This window comes from Oncorhynchus kisutch, linkage group LG4 (genome assembly GCF_002021735.2).
Source record: "Oncorhynchus kisutch isolate 150728-3 linkage group LG4, Okis_V2, whole genome shotgun sequence".
Classification (NCBI taxonomy): Eukaryota; Metazoa; Chordata; class Actinopteri; order Salmoniformes; family Salmonidae; genus Oncorhynchus; species Oncorhynchus kisutch.
Genome location: NC_034177.2, coordinates 45859542 through 45867743, shown reverse-complemented (window position 1 = coordinate 45867743; position 8202 = coordinate 45859542). Strand labels below are relative to the sequence as shown.

Sequence of the window (8202 nt, the reverse complement as noted above, 5' to 3'; positions counted from 1 at the left end):
TGTTCTTTACTTATTTTGTACATAATGTTGCTGCTACCGTCTGTTACGACTGAAAATCACATCAGAACAGCGATTACTCACCTGTAACTGGATAAAGATTTTTATTTAACGAGTCCGACGCGAAGGATATACTGCTTTCTCAGGAACGGGTCAAATTCCCGTCATTTGCGCGAAGAAAAGACAGAGAAAAAGGGAGTGGAGGTCGGGCTGTCTTCTGAGAATTCAGTGAGGAATCTTCCACTACCATCTGTTCTATTGGCCAACGTGCAATCATTGGAAAACAAAATGGATGATATACGATCAAAACTATCCTACCAATGGGACATTAAAAACTGTAATATCTTATGTTTCACAGAGTCGTGGCTGAACAACGACAAGGATAATATAGAGGTGGCAGGATTTTCCATGCATAGGCAGGACAGAGAAGCTATGTCTGGTAAGTCGAGGGGTGGGTGTGTGTGTCTATTTGTCAATAACAACTGGTGTGGGATGTCTAATATTAAAGAAATCTCGAGGTATAGCCTACCTGAGGTAGAGTACAGTATGATACACCAAACTGTCTACCAAGAGAGTTCTCATCTATATTAGTCGTATCTGTCTATTTACCACCACAAACCGTTGCTGGCACTAAGACTGCACTCAACCAGCTGTTTAAGGCCATAAGCAAACAAGAAAATGCTCATCCAGAAGCGGCACTCCTAGTGGCTGGGAACTTTAATGGAGGCAAACTGTTTTACCTAATTTCTACCAGCTTGTCACATGTGCAACTAGAGGGAAGAAAAGTCTAGACCACATTTACTCCACACACAGAGACGCATACAATGCTCTCCCTGGATTACAGGCAACATCCGCATCGAGCTACAGTGCCTTGCGAAAGTATTCGGCCCCCTTGAACTTTGCAACCTTTTGTCACATTTCAGGCTTCAAACATAAAGATATAAAACTGTATTTTTTTGTGAAGAATCAACAACAAGAGGAACACAATCATGAAGTAGAACGACATTTATTGGATATTTCAAACTTTTTTAACAAATCAAATACTGAAAAATTGGGCGTGCAAAATTATTCAGCCCCTTTACTTTCAGTGCAGCAAACTCTCTCCAGAAGTTCAGTGAGGATCTCTGAATGATCCAATGTTGACCTAAATGACTAATGATGATAAATACAATCCACCTGTGTGTAATCAAGTCTCCGTATAAATGCACCTGCACTGTGATAGTCTCAGAGGTCCGTTAAAAGCGCAGAGAGCATCATGAAGAACAAGGAACACACCAGGCAGGTCCGAGATACTGTTGTGAAGAAGTTTTAAAGCCGGATTTGGATACAAAAAGATTTCCCAAGCTTTAAACATTCCAAGGAGCACTGTGCAAGCGATAATATTGAAATGGAAGGAGTATCAGACCACTGCAAATCTACCAAGACCTGGCCGTCCCTCAACTTTCAGTTCATACAAGGAGAAGACTGATCAGAGATGCAGCCAAGAGGCCCATGATCACTCTGGATGAACTGCAGAGATCTACAGCTGAGGTGGGAGACTCTGTCCATAGGACAACAATCAGTCGTATATTGCACAAATCTGGCCTTTATGGAAGAGTGGCAAGAAGAAAGCCATTTCTTAAAGATATCCATAAAAAGTGTCGTTTAAAGTTTGCCACAAGCCACCTGGGAGACACACCAAACATGTGGAAGAAGGTGCTCTGGTCAGATGAAACCAAAATTGAACTTTTTGGCAACAATGCAAAACGTTATGTTTGGCGTAAAAGCAACACAGCTCATCACCCTGAACACACCATCCCCACTGTCAAACATGGTGGTGGCAGCATCAGGGTTTGGGCCTGCTTTTCTTCAGCAGGGACAGGGAAGATGGTTAAAATTGATGGGAAGATGGATGAAGCCAAATACAGGACCATTCTGGAAGAAAACCTGATGGAGTCTGCAAAAGACCTGAGACTGGGACGGAGATTTGTCTTCCAACAAGACAATGATCCAAAATATAAAGCAAAATCTACAATGGAATGGTTCAAAAATAAACATATCCAGGTGTTAGAATGGCCAAGTCAAAGTCCAGACCTGAATCCAATCAAGAATCTGTGGAAAGAACTGAAAACTGCTGTTCTAAAATGCTCTCCATCCAACCTCACTGAGCGTGAGCTGTTTTGCAAGGAGGAATGGGAAAAAATTTCAGTCTCTCGATGTGCAAAACTGATAGAGACATACCCCAAGCGACTTACAGCTGTAATCGCAGCAAAAGGTGGCGCTACAAAGTATTTACTTAAGGGGACTGAATAATTTTGCACGCCCAATTTTTCAGTTTTTGATTTGTTAAAAAAGTTTGAAATATCCAATAAATGTCGTTCCACTTCATGATTGTGTCCCACTTGTTGTTGATTCTTCACAAAAAATACAGTTTTATATCTTTATGTTTGAAGCCTGAAATGTGGCAAAAGGTCGCAAAGTTCAAGGGGGCCGAATACTTTCGCAAGGCACTGTAAACGCTCGAGCTGCTTTCAAGAAGCGGGACACAAATCTGGACGCTTATAAGAATCCCGCTACTCCCTCAGACGAACCATCAAACAGGCAAAGCGTCAATACAGGATTAAGATTGAATCCTACTACACAGGCTCTGTGTAACTATTACGGACAACAAAGGTAAACCCAGCCGCGAGCTGCCCAGTGACGCGAGGTTGCTAGGTTGCGAGTCTACCAGACGAGCTAAATGCCTTTTATACTCGCTTCGAGGCAAGCAACACTGAAGCATGCATGATAGCACCAGCTGTTCTGGACGACTGTGTGATAACGCTCTCGATAGCCAATGTGAGCAAGACCTTTAAACAGGTCAACATTCACAAAGCCGCAGGGACAGACAGATTACCAGGACGTGTGCTCAAAGCATGTGCGGACCAATTGACAAGTGTCTTCTCTGACATCATCACTAAGCTAAGGACCATGAGACTAAACACCTCCCTCTGTAACTGGATCCTGGACTTCCTGATTGTCCTCCCCCAGATGGTAAGGGTAGGCAACAACACATCTGCCACACTGATCCTCAACACAGGAGCCCCTCAGGGGTGCGTGCTTAGTCCCCTCCTTTACTCCCTGTTCACCCACAACTGCGTGGCCAAACACGACTCCAACACCATCATTAAGTTTGCTGATGACACAACAGTGGTAGGCCTGATCACTGACAATGATGAGACAGCCTATAGGGAGGAGGTCAGAGACCTGGCAGTGTGGTGTCAGGACAACAACCTCTCTCTCAATGTGAACAAGACAAAGGAGCTGATCGGGGACTACAGAAAAAGGCATGTCGAAAAGGCCCATTAACATTGACGTGGCTGTAGTGGAACGGGTCGAGAGTTTCAAGTTCCTTGGTGTCCACGTCACCAACGAACTATCATGGTCCAAACACACCAAGACAGTTATGAAGAGGGCACGACGTCACCGTTTCCCCCTCAGGAGACTGAAAAGATTTAGCATGGGTCCCCAGATCCTCAAAAAGTTCTACAGCTGCACCATCGAGATATCCTGACTGGTTTCATCACCACCTGGTATCTGATCATAAGGTGCTACAGAGGGTAGTGCGTACGGCCCAGTTCATCACTGGGGCCAAGCTTCCTGACATCCAGGACCTATGTACTAGGTGTTGTCAGAGGAAAGCCCAAAAAATTGTCAATGACTCCAGTCACCCAAGTCATAGACTGTTCTCTCTGCTACCGCATGGCAAGTGGTACCGGAGTGCCAAATCTAGGACCAAAAGGCTCCTCAACAGCTTCTACCCCCAAGCCATAAGACTGCTGAACAATTAATCAAATGTCCACCTGGACTATTTACATTGACCCCCCCCCCCCAATTAGTTTTTACACTGCTGCTACTTGCTGTTTATTATTTATGTATAGTCATTTTACCCCTACCTACATGTACAAATGACCTCGAAAAAACTGTATCCCCGCACATTGACTCGGTACCGGTACCCCCTGTATGTAGCCTCGTTATTGTTATTTTATTGACTTACTTTTTATTATTTTTTTACTTTAGTTTACTCTTTCTTGAACTGCATTGTTGGTAAAGGGCTTGTAAGTAAGCATTTCACGGTAAGGTCTACACCTGTTATATTCGGCGCATGTGAATTTGAAGAACTCAAAGAGTAAATGGCAACATGTCCCTTACATAGTGCGAGGTAAAAATACAATCATATCGTTTACACAACAGTTCTTTTATACAAGCAACAGTTCCAGAACACAATGGCATCGTGCTAGGTTGCAGACATACCAGGAGTCTATGAAAGGCATAACATCACAGTCCAACACAGAACATATGCCTGGAGAAGTTACAACAGCTGCCACCACAATATGATGTGTGTGGGTGTTGTGATTGTGTATTTTGTGGCATGTGTGTGTGTGTGTTTTTTTTCTAGGGCATGTTAGAGGAAGAGGTGTTTCTCCATGTGCTGGGCTGGGAAGGGATGTATGGAGTACTGATGAACATGCCCCAGAGGGACACAGAAGCTCAGGGACTGCAGGAGAGTGTACAGATCCTGGGACAAACCAACAGAGCGCTGAGCCTCTGAGCCACAGAGCTCCAGGACAAAGAATGAATTAAGCTCATACATTAGGTTACACTGAGGATAACTAACATTGTTCCATATACAGTAACAATGTCTAAACATGACCCATCAAGCTCATTCAAGCGATTTATGTTGTCTCGTCAATAGTGATTTATGTATAGCAAAAAAAAAAAAAATGAAAACAGAATGCATTTGATGACTAAAGAGAGTTGTTGAAAACAAATCTGCCCCATCTCCAATGCATAAAGGAGAGTTAGCGAATTTTGACCAAAGGAGGGCATCGTTGTCCTCTTTTCAAGTGAGGTGGTGTGTTAAATGTACGTCAAGAAGGCGGCAGAATATCCTTTCCTGACCAGGATTGGCCAAGCGTAAGGTGGCAGCAGAGTGGCTTGTAAACAGACAACGTGAGCTAGGCAGGTTCAGTAACACTCTTCCCCTGCTCTTCCTGACGCAGTGTCTTCCTGACACATCATTGAATCAGCAGGCTCATGGTTCCTGATGTCTGTCTCGCTCCTCTTATGGCCCCCTCTGTTTGCGTGGCAGTTTCTCTTTGTGCATCTGAAATCCCCTCACCTCTGGCAGGTTCATTTCTAGGTCAGCCATCTGACTGGGACATGAAGCAAGGTAACATGGGGACAGACTGTGAATGAAACCTGAATGGATGATTACCAGCACAGTACATGACTCCTTTAATTGCGGCATGTTGTCTTGAAAAATACATTTAACTAAAACAACAATCACAAAATATTGGTCAAATGTAAAGATTTAGTGATGGACAAAGACAGAGAACGTTAGAAACATGATGTCTCTGATTATTTAAGTATAATGCTGCCTTTAAATAGTAATACTATTGCCCAAATAATGGGTTAAGCAAACAAACCGTTGACCATCTAACATGGACACTAATACTGACATGCCCCTGTCAATCTTCCTCTGCATTTGACTGAGTTGTTCTGACAGGTAGAAGCTTGCAACAAGGCACTGCTAGGCCTCAGGGCCTGCTGTGTTTCCTAGACCAACTGAAATACCCTGCTGACCCCACTGATCCATCTGGAGGCCAAGACATTTGGGTGATGTTGTTATCCATTGCGCTTCAATTCACACACTGGGTTACTTCCCCCTGTCATTGTGTGAGTGTGAGGGATCCAGCATCACCCTAACCTATGTCGTTTGCATGTTGTGTGGGGTGAGTGTGTGTGTGTGTGTGTGTTTGTATGTGTGTAACTCACACGCCGTCTGAGATGACGGGGCTTGCTCTGGGTCCTCAGTGTTGAGTGTCATGAACAAATGAAGCAGCCAACCAGAGGACACAATATGTAACTACCTCAAGCTCTTACTAGAAATGGGTTGCCTGGAGTCACCTCTAATGAAAGTAAATGGAATTGAGAGGTCCAGCGGGTTTCAACAACAACAAAAATATCCACAGCGAGTGGTACGTTATTTTTGAGGTGTTAGGTCGGGAAAACAATCATTGCGGAAAAGCGCAATGTTCCCTTGTTCGTGGAGACCATATTCACAGTAAATGCTGCATATGTCAGTCAATGGAAATTACCTTTAAATGGCGTATTGTCCAGATCTGCAATCAGATTGAATCCCAGCCTTTTTTTATGCAAAGTAAATCAAATCCTTGTGATAGAAGGAACATGGAATAACAAAAGAGTGGATACTGTAAGCGTAACTCATATTTTTCATATTGTTATGGGGTAGGTAGGGGCAGATCTGAGCCCCCCCCCTCAAAAACTGTAATGGGATTTACACTACCGTTTAAAAGTTTTAGAACACCTACTCATTCAAGGGTTTTTCTTTCTTTCTTTTTTTGACTATTTTCTACATTGTAAAATAACAGTGAAAACATCAAAATTATGAAATAACACAGTAGTAACCATTTGTTAAACAAATCAAATCATTAAATCATTTGAGATTCTTCAAATAGCCACCCTTTGCCTTGATGACAGCTTTGCACACTCTTGGCATTCTCTCAACCAGCTTCATGAGGTTGTCACCTGGAATGCATTTCAATTAACAGGTGTGATTTCTTAAAAGTTATTCTCTTAATGCGTTTGAACCAATAATAAAGAAAAACCCATGAATGAGTAGGTGTGTCCAACCTTTGTCCGGTAGTGTATATGTAATTTAACTGTATAATTGTATGACCTTTTAATGTGCCATGAACACAACCAGTCATGTTTTCATCTGATTGTCAAATCACTTCAAAAAGTAGGTTAGCTCTGCATGTTCATACAAAATAATTCCAGCATCCGAACAGTGCACTGTGAACCCGCTAACTCTCCTTCAATTTGCAAGTGACTGAAACTATCTCACCTGAGAAAGCATCCGAACTAGCGAAACAACGCCCCTCTGTCTTACTATATGTAGCCCATGTATCTGATGCTATCTGGCCAAAAAGAGTATGACATGCCATAATATTTTTGGCCAGACAGCATCAGATACATGGGCTACACATACAGTACATTTCCTCTGTCTTGATGACGATGGCAGTATTAGCAGCAGCATCCGTCTTTTAACTAAAGAAATAGAAAGTGTATTATCCTAGAGCAGGGTTACCCAACTGGCAGCCCGTGATTTTATTTGGTCCCCAAGTTTTCAGAATTAATTTTAAAAAATTGTTGGACATAAAATACTTTAAAAAACACCAGCAAATCAGTTCCAAGTGATTTTAATTTTGTAAATCTGTTCCAAAGTATTACCATGCATAAAAGAGAGATATGTGATTGTATACAAATGTAAGCAAGTTTTGAAATGATGTTTTAGTCAAATATTATATCTGTTTGGGCTTCTTGCAGTCAATTTGCAGTCTACAAATGATTTGTAAATAAAAGGAAAGGGGATACCTATTCCGTTGCACAAGTGAATTCATTCAACTGAAAAGTGTCTTCCAGATTTAACGCTGAATCAGAGAGGTGTGGGGGGGGGGGGGCTGCCTTAATCGGCATTCAGTCATCGGCACCCGGGGAAAAGTTGTTATTCGGGATTAACTGCCTTGCTCAAGGACAGAATGGAAGATTTTTTTTTACCTTACTGGCTCAAGGATTCGAACCAGTGACCTTTCGGTTACTGGCCCAACGCTAGGCTGCCTGCCGCGATTATGTTCTGGCCCCCTGCCATCCACTCAAGGAAAAATCGTCCTGCGGCTTATTCTAGTTGATGATCCCTGCCCTAGTGTCTAAGGGCCCCGGGCTGGGTTTTTACTAAGCTAACATATGGAATTGTTTTAAGATGGTCATACCAAGGATCATTTAGCTATTGGATTTAGAAATGTAGGACCAAAAACATTCATTGATGGAACATTGAATTAGACTATTATCCCATAGAAACACATTGAATAACAGATTCATAAATGGAAAAACAGTCTAAAATGTAATCAGAAGGAAGTATGTTTTGAAGTGTCTGTCCTAAATCTGAGAGATATAAGAAAGCTGAGAAAATTAAAAATGATCTGTATACCTTTGACAAGGAATTGCACTATTCAAATCCATTCAATTTTCGTTCCGGTACCAGGTTAACCTGCAGACGAGTCCAGTCTCATGATTGCATTATTTTATATTTTTATGAATGAAATATGTAGCCTAATTTTGGCCTTTAGAGGAGAATAACAGGCATTGTCTAATGGGAGATTT

The 8202-nt window shown here is 42.3% G+C and overlaps 1 long non-coding RNA gene across 1 annotated transcript; it reads left to right on the top strand.

Annotated features, from left to right (window-relative positions):
- Positions 1-7413, top strand: LOC116373644 (uncharacterized). The gene is made up of 3 exons (XR_004209591.1): positions 1-225; positions 356-436; positions 4415-7413. It is a non-coding gene; the product is annotated as an uncharacterized LOC116373644 (long non-coding RNA).
- The last annotated feature ends 789 nt before the right edge of the window (positions 7414-8202 follow it).